Source organism: Panthera onca, chromosome Y, assembly GCF_046562875.1.
Source record: "Panthera onca isolate mPanOnc1 chromosome Y, mPanOnc1 haplotype 2, whole genome shotgun sequence".
Taxonomy (NCBI): Eukaryota; Metazoa; Chordata; class Mammalia; order Carnivora; family Felidae; genus Panthera; species Panthera onca.
The window spans coordinates 6,642,932-6,656,603 of record NC_138358.1 but is presented as its reverse complement, the minus strand read 5'-3'; positions in this window follow the sequence as shown (position 1 = coordinate 6,656,603).

The following is a 13,672-nucleotide window of genomic DNA, read 5'->3' as shown; positions in this document are numbered from 1 at the left end:
CAGCCAGGGCAGGGCTGGGCTTCCAGCACAGGGGAAGGCTGAGCTATTCAAGACAGAGGGAGGACACAGGAAGAGGGTCTCCGACCCACCAGTGCAGGGGACATGCAGGCACACCTGGGCATAGCTCCCAGGCCGATTTCGGTCTTCCCTCAGGAAAGAGCTCAACTCCGCTCTCCTGGGAAGTCCCCTTGACTCCCTTGGCTGGAATCTGCAAGCTCTGATTAAACTTTGTGCATTCGTTCACTCATTCACTCCTTCACTCATCCTACCAATGCCCACTGAGCACCTCCTGTTTTCTGGGTGTCAACATCATAGATTGAAAACAGAAGTGTATAAATGTGAGGGATTCTTACTCCAGCTGCACCTTCTGGAAGGGAGGAAGGACAGGTGTGGAGTGGGCAGTGGGAGGAGCCAGGGATTGGGAATCACAAATAACAGTGTCCCCCTTTCTCCTTCCTCAGGCACTAAGCAGCACCCACTCACTGCCAGCCATGGTCTGGACACTGAGGACCCGCATGTGAACAAGCAATTTGCCTTTCCCCACCCCACATGGTGTTCCAGTAGCTGACATGTGCAAAACCAAGAAAGCCTGTGTACCTGCAAGGACAGATACAGCCAAAGGTTAACAGAGCCAGAGAGTGACGGAGTGAGAGTGTCCCATGGAAAATAATAAGTAGGGAGGGCTTCCATGAGAGGTGCCTTTTGAGGTGAGAACAGAATAACTAGAGAGAAAATAACATCTGGGAAAAACATGCTAGTTAGAGAGAAGAGCCAACGCAAAGGCCCTGGGGCAGGAGGAAGCCCCAGGACAAAGTGCTCAAGGAACTGAGTGGACGGGAGGAGAGGGCTGGGCAGCAGTGAGACAGGGGAGAGAGCAGAGAGGTAGAGAATAAGGTGGGGGGGAAGGAGGAGGAGCTGGTAGGGAAGGGGATAACGTGGGCCCTGCAGGCTGGCATAAAAATGTGGTTTTTGCTCTGAGTGATATCCAGCAGCTGGTGGTTTTAAGCAAAAAGTGACATGGTCCAAACCATTCTGAAGGACACTCAGGCTGCTATGTTGAAATCAGATCACAGGGCAGGTCAAGGATGTACCAAGTTCCTGCCTCCAGGGTGTTCTCAGGCTATGAATGGTGTTGGGTGGTTCCTTACATCCCCCGCTTCCATACAGGGACATCCAAGACAGCCCCGTTTGTCCCAGGCTCCTGGCCCTCTGCACAGTGTTGGGTGAATCCGGGGTAAGTTTTGCTGAGGGAGAGGGGGAGGAGGGAAGGAAGGAGGTGACAGTTCCGCAGTCAGAAGGGGGCCGAGTCCGTAACATCACATTTATTTCCTAGATTCTGTTTGGATCTGCCTCCTGGTTTATCTTGCTTATTTTGCACATGACAAGCTGATAGCCATTTAGCAAACACTCTGCTCTATTTTGGGTGAGACCAGCATATGGCAGCAGGAAAAACTGTGCCCAGAACCAGCTCCTGGAAGCCAAGCTCTGGCAAGTTCGTGGAGACTCTGTTCCACAAAGAGCCATGTGCTGAGAAACCACAGCTAAGAGCAGACGCAGTCATGGCCCTTTCCATCAAAGCTCATGAATCCATGGCAGGGGATCGGGGAAATGCAGCTGCTACAACTCTCTCAGAGCGTTGACCCACGTCCACTGGCCAGACACACCAATGGTGCAAACTTCAGGACAGAGAGCATGTCTTCTGTTAGAGAGTCACGATTGTGGGGGGTCACTTACTTACCTACTGTTTTTGATATGAGTGTGTCTGGATGGGGGACAGAGGGACAGTCAGTGGGAATTCATCAGGGATTCTAAAGGATCTGAAAAAGTTTTTGACTCTCCATTAATATCTCTATCTCTAACTCTATCTCTATCTCTATCTCTATCTCTATCTCTATCTCTATCTCTATCTCTATCTCTATCTCTATCTCTATCTCTATCTCTATATCTCTATCTCTATTTCTTATCTATCTCTATCTCTATCTATCTCTATCTCTATCATCATCTCTATCTATCTCTATCTCTATCTCCATCTATCTATATCTATATCTATATCTATATCTATATCTATATCTATATCTATATCTATATCTATATCTATATCTATATCTATATCTAATCTATCTAATATATATCTATCTATATATATATCTATATCATCTATATCTATATCTATATCTATATCTATATCTATATCTATATCTATATCTATATCTATATCTATATCTATATCTATATCTATATCTATATCTATATCTATCTATATATCTATATCTATCTATATCTATCTATCTATAAATATATATCTATCTATATCTATATCTGTATCTGTATCTATATCTATATCTGTATCAGTATCTATATCTATATCTATATCTATATCTATATCTATATCTATATCTATATCTATATCTATATCTATATCTATATCATCTATATCTATATCTATATCTATATATCTATATATCTATATCTATATCTATATCTATATCTATATCTATATCTATATCTATATCTATATCTATACATATATATATAATGAACACAGAGCTTGCATAAAAATTCAGAAAGTTCCTGAAGCCCTTGCATGATTCTCTGGAGAAGAACTCAGGCCTTCAGGACACCATCCAAGGCAGAAACCCACGGCAGTCAACAAAATCCATGGTGCGAGATGTGGGAACGCGGTGTTTTCCAGCGGGACCTGGGAGAACTTATATGCCTTTGCTAAACCGATCATCAAATATCAAGTGTGGCTTTGGCTTTATCGCTGCTTTGGAGGGCTGGCCTCTTTGTTTAATGGAGAAATCCTCCCGCTCCCCACTGGACAGGCTAGAGCACACACCTTACCAGCAGGGCGGAGGTCCCCGTGCGTGGCTGTCTATATTTCAGCTGCTAAGCTGTGGGCAGGGGAGTACTGTGTGCACACTCTGATGGGCAGATTGAATGGTCCGCGATGTAAACGGTCAGCAAAGGGAGAGTTCACAGCTCAGATCTGCTGGGGCCAACTTTAAAGCATGGGGAAGCTCAATTTCCATACTGCACACCTGGAAAGATGAGAGGATTTATTTCTGATTCACATGAGGATGGAGTCTGGAGAGCACGGAAGGACCAAGAGACAGATCTCTACAAGGAAGTCCCTCCATGTCTGGGCCCTTTGTTCTTGTGAGGACGTCCACAAGAGCCCCTTTGATAACCCTCATGTTAAAAGGTGGGGGTAATTCCTGTCTCCTTAAGCATGGGGTGTACTTAGTGGCTTGCTTGTAATGAACAGAATGTGCTAGAATGTGGATCCTCCTGGAGGTGGCTGTGCGGTGAGGACTGGAGATGCTCAACTATCTGCAATCTCCTCCTTCTTGAGACACAGTCTCAGCAAACATTCACTGTGTACTGACCGTGTTCCAGGGATGTGCTCTAGGGACACAGAATCATGTGAGGTGAGGTCCCCATGAGATGGGCAGGGAGACATGAGACAGACGCTGTCACTGGGCTAACCCTCTGGGTCTACTGGGGTTGCATTAGTCGGTGAAACTCCCCTGCTTGTTCCCCTTTTTCCAGGAGCAACACACAAGGACAGCCCAGAAGCAAACACTGGGCACAAAGGGGACTTTGCCCTCAGGAGCTGGGGGACAACTCCGCGTTAGGACCACTTACCAAGTAACAAGTCCCCTGGTTCCTGCTTGGGGAAAGGCCGGTCCTGCCACAGAGAAGGCGGCCAACTCCTAAGGTCCCAATTGGAAAAGACACTCCACTTGGTGGGAGAAGATCCCCACCTGAGCATTTGGGGCAGAACAGCCCCAAGGGGGAACTTTCCAGCATCCACAGACACACAAGCAGAGGCCAGGTGACTGCCTGGCAGAGAAGACTTGATGACATTCTTGCGGGGAAGAGGGAACAACTCTATAGTTGTCCTTTAAGGGACACGACGGGATCCATGGCCGCTGACCTTGAGGAGTGGAGCACTGGAAAAGGTCATGGCAACTGGAGACCTGGAGTTCTTTTGAGCCCCAACATTCTATTGAGATAACGTGGACCTGTGAGTCCACAACTGGCTGGAGGTGTGCGGGGTGGCTTCGTGCAGAACTCAGGAAGCAAGAGGAAGGAGGAACACAGGGTCAGTGCATGGGGACGGCGAGGGAAGGGAGGTGTACTTGCAGCAGGGATGGAGGGCCAGCTGGGGAGGCATGGACTCTGTCTAGGACATGACGTATAGGGATGAGACTGTGCCGCGTGTCCCCAGCACGCCTCTGGAGTGCCCCCGCTTCCCCCAACACGGCACTGCTCTAGGGGATTTTCTCAGCGAGCCCTCCACACACTAGTCCATGTAGCCACTGTACCCAAAGTGCTGAAACCCAAAACCTGGACGTCACGCTTGCAGGCTCTTCCCGCAGCCTCTAAACCCATCAAATGCTGAGTCCAAGGATTCGGACTCCCAGAAGTCTGGGAAATGTGCCTCTTCTCACCGCCCGCCCCCCCCCCCCCCCACCGATGGCCACCTTCCAATCCAGAGGACCATCACGTCCTCCACAACGGCACCCAAATTGTGCCTAGCTTCAATCCAGCCCCTGTGAAGCACCCAGGAAGTTTTCAGTCATGGGTTTGGTCATGTCCCTCTGCTGCAGAAACTCCACTGTGCCCTTGCTTGTGGGATCCGAAGAGTGCCATCTGTGGGAGGAAGGGATTAGTGGGGTAGGACAACAAGTCTACATGGGGCTCTCCTCTGATGGAGAAAACCCTAGTCCATCATATCCCGGATGGAGATGCTGGTCAGTGGCGTTGGCCTGTGGCAGCCCAGTAGGGGATTCTGCTCTCGCCTGCCTCACCTCCCACACAGCGTTCTCCTCCCCTGACTCCTCCAGGTCTCCTGGCCTATCCCCTTCATGGCCATGCACTCAGGCCGGGCCCCCATGAGCTCGCTGCATCAGACCATAGTCACCTGTACCTATAGCACCTTCCCTTCTCCATAGCACTTGGTCCAATTATCATTTTTACATGTATTTGGCTGATTTCCTCAAAATTAATCCTTTCCCTTGCTCTGGACTGTATATATCAGAAAGGTGGGAGCTGGATCCAATTTGCAACTGGATCCCTGGACCCCAAATGGACTGGCCAAGGGTGTGGAACATCACAGAGGGTCTGGGTTGAGCTTTGGAGCCCTGACGTACCCACACACCTGCAGAAGGCTGTGGTTACATGGACGCTGAAGGCATGACAGTCAGGGGAACGGGGCGGGGGTTGGGGGGGCTCAGTCACGAGGTCCCTTCTCTTTCTCTCTCCAGCAGGTGGCCGGCTCAGACCTAGAGGAGAAGGCTGTGTGTCTGGGGCTGGGGGCAGCCCCCTGAGCTCTGAGGACAAAGTGTGACAGCACAGTCCTTAACCAAATGGTGTGATCTCAGAGGTGTGCACATAAAAGAATCTGAGGGGCGGCCTGCAGCAGTGATCATGACAGGCATCCGGAGGAGGCACCCAGGACCCCAGTGGGGGGAGACACTGATAATCCTTATCTCTAACCTGTGCCTCCTTCAGGCCCAGAGCCTTTCCAAAGGCCAATAAACCTTTTACATTCTCACTTCAACTGCAATGTGGGGGCATGTGCTCCTTTTCTTTGGCTTTTCAAAGGGAGAAGGACAAGGCTTAAGATAAGGCTTTGGAAGCTGTGAACTTCCTCCAGGATTAGCAATGACCAGCAGTATTTACTGAGCACTTACTAGGAGCCCACCCAGGAGTTACTTTCAGCTCCTGTGGTGACACAGGCATTGCTATTTTCCCAAGGAGGAAAGGGAGGGGTGAGAGTTTAAGCTTTCGGGATGCATGCACATCTGGTAGGCGGCAGGACAGAAGCTGGAGCTGCCCAGCGGCTCCCACAGAAACTGCAGACGTGTGATTGGCTGCTACTGTGGTACCTGCTGTGCTGTCCATGAGGATTTTGCCATCCAGTGAGGGACACAAGAGAAGAAGGGTCACTGAGCTTTCACACCAGATGATTCTCTGTCCTGGGGGTTGGGGATGGGGCGGGGGGAACTGTCACCATCCTGGGCACTACAGGGTGGTTATCAGCATCCCTGGTCTTTACCCACTAGATGCCAGGACCACCTCCCCTCCAGTTATGACCATGGAAAGTGTCTCCAGACATTGTCACACATCCCCTGGGGCAGGGGCAGGGGCAAAGTCATACCCTGCTGACAGCCCCTGACACTGGGGACATGTGAGTTTTGCAAAGTAGAGACACACTTGTAGAATGTTGTGAAAAGGAAGGCCCTGTCCTCGCATAATGATGTGCAACAGCACACAATTTAAGAACCCTGAAACCTGAGCTCTCCACGCCGTCCTGGAAATTGACATGAGGGAACAGGATTTGGGGTAAAGAGAGTTTTTCAAAACGCAGATTAGTTTTCTCTCTCTGCAACCACATTCCTAGGTAAGACTCCACACCCTAAATAACTCAAGGTGTGCCCTCTGTCTGTTCCTTGGGGCCTCTTCCCATAATATGATTCCCATATTTAGGTGCCCACGTGTATTTCTTATCAATCCTGGGATTATGTATGCACGCAGGTACCTGTGGGCTTAATGTCTGTCTCTTCTCTCAAATGGAAAATCCATTGGGAAGAGCCCTGTGTCAAATCCTTTGTGGCCCAGGGTCAAGCCTTGCACTGATCAGCTCCTCAGTAATATTGTTGAGTAGATCTCTGGGCATTGATTCTTTCAAATTCTTCCCCAAATCATCAGGATAAGTTAGAAATATCTAAGTGTACACACTCACAAGTCACAACATGGTGAGTATTTGAAGAGAAGGGGGTAAGAACCTCACAAATGTAAAACCTGGGTAAATTTAGCTCCAACCTAATGGCGGTGTCATTGATTTTTGTCACACTTCACATCTTCTATTTTAGAAAGAAGAGTCATCAGCTCCTGTAATCAAAAGTTTCCCTGTAAACTTACTGATTTGAGGGTACTTTTTGTTTTTGAAATAACACCTGCAGAGCAATCATCAGAACCTTGACTGATTCCGTGCGACACAAGGAGAAAAATGAAATACATCTTTTAAAAAGCTGCAGGGTTTTTGGTGTGAATAATTTTCAGAGCGTATTCTAAGAAGGGAATATTCTGCTAAATAGGAAACAGTACAAATATTAGAAGAGGTGGTGCATGCGCTTGTGTGGGGGGTGCTGTGCGTATATAGTGTGTAAACGTATGTGTTCACAAAAAAGTAGAGAAACTATTGCGGAGAAAAATCAGAAAACACTTGGTATCTTGCAGAAGATGATCAGGTTGACGTCGGTTTAAAAATTCCCCCAATTCAACAATATGGTGGAGGAAAAACAAGAATGCCCAGGCCTTATGTTTAGATATGACAGAGAATTTGAATTTACTTTGTTCCTTCCAGCTTCTTAAGAAATACCCCAAAGCTAGGAATGAAAGTCATAAGGAGACTCTGTGTACAAAAGAAGTGGAGTCTTGAGTGATGGCTCCACCGGGGAAGCCAGACCATCCCCTGCATAACCACTGGTGAAGGGGCCTCCCGGAGAGCCCCCACATGGAGGGAAGACCCCTCTCCTTCAGGAGGCTGCCCGAAGTGGGGGCTGTCAATGATGCCCCAAATGTGTGTGGAGAGCACTCCTGGCAAGGTGGGAGCACTTCACACCACATGCTCCTGCTGGTCACACACACACACACACACACACACACACACACACACACACACACACACACACACTTTTACTTTGGGTCTATTTTGGCCACTGTAATATTAACAAACGGACAAACTGGGAGAGAAAATCGGAGACTGATTTCTCAGCGGCTCTCTTCCACTGAAGCCCTCCCAACCCATTTCACGATGTGCCAGGGATTTCATCAAAGTTAATGAAGAAGCAGCATGAAGGGCCAGCTGGCTTCCGGACTTGGCTTCCACTCCTACCCAAGGAGCTTCAGCCTCTTAAGATCCGAAGGGAATCCTGTTTGGAGCGTCCGACGGGCTGTAGGGCTGCACAGAGATTCAGCTTAATTAAGCCACATTCAGGTTCAATCACAACACCCCTTCTTTACCCATTTCACACACTTTAGAAAAGAAGCTTCTTTTTTAATCACCAGAGGAAGGCTGCACAGAACCAGGGTATGCCCGAAGCATAGAACCTGCTCCCTTCTCAGGTGCGACTAGGAGATTTGGGCAACAATGGGGCAGATTCAACATGAGGAGAGCATGTGGCCACCCTGGTGAGAGGTCCTGTGTTTACTTACCTGGAATGAGTTTACACCCCAGCCTGAGCAAGCGGTGTGATGCTCACCCCCACTGGGGACTCAGACTGTTATCCCCTCATCAGGCAGATTCCCAAGGTCTGAGCCTCTTAGGTGGGAACAACGGACACTTTGTTCGTCTGTCCGGTAAGTTAATATTCCACAAAATGAACGTGGGAAATTAGGCCATCTCGCGGGTATTTTAGAAACCTGCCATGCCATGGCTCCACACTCTTTCCAGTTAGTTCTGATGCTAACTCAGGGTTTCCCTGCCCCGGAGGGAATGCGTCTGTCACAGTGACAGCACCACTAGCTGTGTCCTCTCACTCTGCAAGCCTGAGGGTGCTCCTGCTATGCACGGACTGTCCCCCCCGCCACCCCACACTTGCTCACAGCGTCGTGTTCCCCAACTCTCCCTCGGAGTCCATCTAGGCCGACAAATGATGTCAGACGTGGGGATGGCTGCTCCCAAGCTACAGGGATTTGAGTCCCTGATGCTCAAGGACCTCTCTTCCTCCTACTCTTCCTTCTTTTTAAGAATCCACATGTAGGTGATACCATGCAGTATCCATCTTTCTTTTTCTGGCCTATTTCACTGATCATAATGCCTCCAGGTTCATCCATGTGGTCACACACGGCAGGATTTCCTTCCCTGTTATGGCTCCGCAAGATTCCATTGTGCATAATGGAATATTACATATGTCATATACAAAGAAATATTATATATCTGGAGATGCCCATTCATTCAACAGACACAGGTGGTTCCCTATGCATCCCAACCGCTGTGCACACATATTATCACAGAAACAGAGATTGACTGGCGGATACAAGGGACCAGGGTGAGGGCGATGGGGAGAGGCCGGACAAAGGGTGCAGAGGAGTAAGTTCTGGGGTCGACTGCAGTTAACAGTACCATATCCTATACTTGACACTTGTTAACAGAGTAGACCGTAAGCATCCCCATAAAGACAATGCTATGTGAGGGAGGTGATGGATATGTTCGTTCACACAATAGTTTGTGGTGAATGTTTCTCAGGATGGAACACAGTCATGGATGTTAATGTTAAGAAAGGGCTATCCCCTCCCTGGAAGAAACAACCATATATATAGTAATATATACAGTAAATAAGTAAATAAATTTTATATATAAAGTTTATTTACTTATTTTGAGAGAGAGAGAGAGCACATGAGCAGGGGAGGGACAGAGAAACATGTAGAGAGAGGACCAAAGTGGGCTATGCCCTGAACAGCAGAGAGCCCAACTCGGGGCTCAAACTCAAGAACTGAGAGATCATGACTTGAGCCCAAGTCAGATGCTTCACTGACTGAGCACCCATGTGCCCAAATTGTCAGTCAGTGTTTCTAACGAAGCAACACATGTACAGCATGACCTGGCAATTCTGCGGCCCAGACGTTTTCCCAAGGAAAAATAAAAACAGGTGTCCACAAAAGACTTACACACCCCATAGCTTTATTCACCGGAGCCAAAAACTAAAAATAATCTTGACATCAGTGAATGGGAGAATGGATAAACAATCTGTGTGTCTATCTACACAATGACTGGGGCTCAGTAACTTAATTGAACAGAGTAGGTACATAACCTGACTGAATCCTGAAAATCATTATGCCAAGTGAAACAAGTCTACAGAAACAGCACGCAGTATGGTACCATTTATCCAAAGTTCTAGAACAGGCAAAAACAATCCACGGTGGAAAATAACCAGCAAGCAGCTGCTTCCGGGGAGTGGGAAGGGAGCGGGAGGTGATGGGAGATGGGCAGAAGGGAACGTTCTGTGGTGAGGGGGATGTTCAGCGTCTCGCCAGGAGTCTGGGTTACTTACACACATGCATTTGTCAGAGGGAAATGGGATGATTCACTTAAAATGTGTGCGTTTAGTGTTATGCAAATTTTGCCTCAAAAGAAAAAAAATCTAAGTCAATACTAAATTCTAGTTTATGACACGTATGTTGAAGAACCCAGGGAAATGTGCTCTGACTTCCACAAGTGACTCTGAAATACATAAAAAGCCTATGATGGTTTGATGCTTGGAGGGGATAGAGAGATGGAGGAAGCTGTGATAAAACAGGAATAGTAAAAGCTACATGGAGGAATGTCATGCAGGCCTTCACTGTAAAATTCCGTCAGCTCTTCCTTACATGTGAAGTTTGTACAGTGGAACGTTGGAGGGGAAACAAAGTAGTGGCTGAGTGCACACTGGGCTCATGCACTTGTGTCCCGCTCTGCTGGATGCAGCTGGCTCTGCAGACGGTGGCCCTGAGCCCTGAGCCCACCAGAGATGCCGTGTGGCTAGGCAACCTGCTCGTGCTCCCTGGCCGTCATCCTCCCTCAGAGGGGTGCACAGGCACGGCAGGCAGGTGGGGTCCAACACGGACGCCAAGTCATGAGAACATGGGCTCTGAAATCTGATCTCCGGGGAGCGGACTTAGTTCCATTTCTGATGAGCTATTCAATCTCCAGCTGGTGTTGTAAACCCTCTGTGCCAGAGTTTCACTGTCTGCAATGTGTGGGTAATACAGCGTCCTCCTCCTCAGGTTGTCACGAAAAACCTACCAAACCCGTGCTTTTAAGTGACTAAGGACAGTGAGTAGCACCATCGCCATTGTCACTGTCGCTCTGTGACTCTCATATCCTCTCCGTTCATCTCTGACACAAGGACACACAAACACTCCCCAACTCCTTCAGCCAACATCTTAATTCCCCATAACAGTAACCTCAGAAAATGGATGCCTGTCCCAGTAGCCAGCCCACGTCTGCCCTCAACATGCTCAAGCCACAGCATTTATGAGGACACTGGGTATAGCTCCTGGCTTCTCTCTTCCAGTAACCTCACCCTCCTTGCCTCAGTCACCCATCCCCACGGCTCTCTCCTGACCCTGTGGCTGGTGAAGCCACACCACCTCCCTACAATCACGTCGAGCACAGCACTCTCCAAACATCACATGTATCTAGACACGTATCAGAGCGACTCACCCGCTCTGGTCATTTCACAGCCAAACCCCAGCCATTTCCTAGAGTCTCTGAGATGCAGATCTGGGGGCCTGTCTAGGGTCCCTCGCCTTCCTTCCTCATGCAGCTTGATACCTCCTGAGCAGTCAACCCCCTTGGCCTCTGCCCACATGGTCTATGTCCCCAGAAGACCCCTGCCCTGATTAACCCAAATGCTCCTCCTACCTGTGCCTGCACCCACCCAACTGACCGTGGCAGGAGGCCAGCACAGACATGTGTCCAGGTCGCTCCAGGACTCAAGGCCACCCATCTTGCAAGGGCCGGGGGCTGCTGGCCTCCTCTCTCCCCATGACGGCCTTCCCTCCCAGATCACCAAGGGAGACAGAAGCAATAAGAAAGAGACACAGGTCCTCCCAGCCATCGCTCGCCTGGCACCCATGTCCCCATGTCTCCTCCACCTGCTCACTCCTGCAAACACACACTTGTGTGTCCTGTTGAGGCTGGGGACCCTGTGTGGACACCAGAGCCCTGGGCCTCTCACAACTTCAAGGCCACCTCTCAACCACGGTCATCTTGTCTTTCGTTACCAACTCTCCTCTCTACAGAATTCCTTCTGGCCACAGATGGGCCAAAAATGCCTCCCACCTTGAACAAACCACATAAGCTCCCTTCTCCCACAGCAGGTACCTCAGTCTCTTCTCCCCTTTATGGAAAAGGTCTCAGAGGCTGTGACCATACTCAGTGTCATCACCTCTGTTCCTCCCATTTTCCCTGCAACCTTCCCACAGAAGGGCGTTCACATCCCCTATTCCCATCACCTCCTCCAGCAAGACCCGAGGGATCCCATCACCAAATCTCACAGTCAGACTGTCACCAGGGTGGCACCCTGCATGTTCTTTCCTCTGCCCCCAGGGCTCACGCTCACCTGGGACACCTCCTACCCTGACAGTCACTGTTCCATCCTCTTCTTGCACCACTGCTAATTCCCAGGTGAGCTCGCTCAGGCTACCGACACCAGCTATGTGTCCATCTCTGTCCTACGGCTCTACCTGCAGCCCACATCACCGACGCAGTCAGACAAACATCCGGGGCACACTTGGCTGTCCCATTTTATTCCTACTTTCAATTATACAACACAGACTGATTTAGTACCTACCACGTGCCCCACGTTCTTCTGCACGGTAGACATGTATCAGAGAATAAAACAAACACAACTCCCCACTAATATTCTAGCAGGAGATACTGTTCTGCTATGAAAGACAATTAACAGCGCAAATGACTAGGTTACACGATGTGTTAGTGGATAACAAGTAGTACTGAAAACATACTGTGGCATGGGGCAGGGAGCTGGGGGAGAGGGCAGTAGGATGTAGTTCTTTAGAGGATGGTTCAAGGAGCCCTCGACAGAAGGTTACACTTTTTTTTTTAATTTTTATTAATTTAATGTTTATTTATTTTTGAGAGAGAGAGAGAGAGAGAAAGAGAGAGAAAGAGAGCAGGAGCAGGGGAGGGGCAGAGAGAGAGGGAGACACAGAATCCAAAGCAGGCTCCAGGCTCTGAGCTGTCAGCCCAGCGTCCAACGTGGGGCTCGAACCCACCAGCCATGAGATCATGAATGACCTGAGTTAAAGTTGGACACTTATCCCACTGAGCCACCCAGGTGCCCCATTTTACATTTTAGAAGAGACTAGTGAGCTGGCAGGAAGCTGGCTGGGGAGGAGTGTCGGGGGCAGCTGGAGGCTGCAGGGCAGGGAGGGTTATGGTGCAGAGGTCCAGGAGACTCAGGGTCAGGACGCGGAGAGGATTGTAGGGAACCTGACTTCTGCTTGGGGTGACATGAGAGTCCACGGACGGGCTCTGTGCTGAGATACAATATGGCCCTCGCTGCTCTGCAGGCTGATGGGACATGAACTTGGGTACAGGGGGTGCAGTGAGGATGGCTGGCTGCCATAACCCAGGCAGGAGTGATGTTGGTGGCCCAGGCAGAGGGGTGGTGCTGTGTGGGGACAGCACGGGGTTCTGGTCCAACCAGATGCGTTGAAGAATCATCCATGGGAACCTCAGGGGCGTGTTTATTCTCAGCGTCCCGCTCAGCATCATCGATCGCCCCTGATTGGCCCATATTATCTCCAATCCAAATATCTGCCTTTATCCATCAATCTAGAATAATTTCACAAAAATATTCTACCTCCAAAAAAGAAAACTGCAGAACAACAGAGGATTCCATGTATGTAAAAGAAAATATTGTGTTTTTGGGGAGGAGATGTATGCATATGTGATGAATTATAAGAAAAGCAAAGAAATAATTATACCATTTGGGGTAACAGGAGAAGGGGTACAGTTGATGGGTGTTCATGGGCTTCTTTGGGGTACCTGAGTAGGGTAGAGAATCCACTCATTGCCATTCTTTAAGGAATGCACCCAGTATATGTACTCTTCTGTACATATGAAATATTCAAGATCGGATAAGGAAAAAGG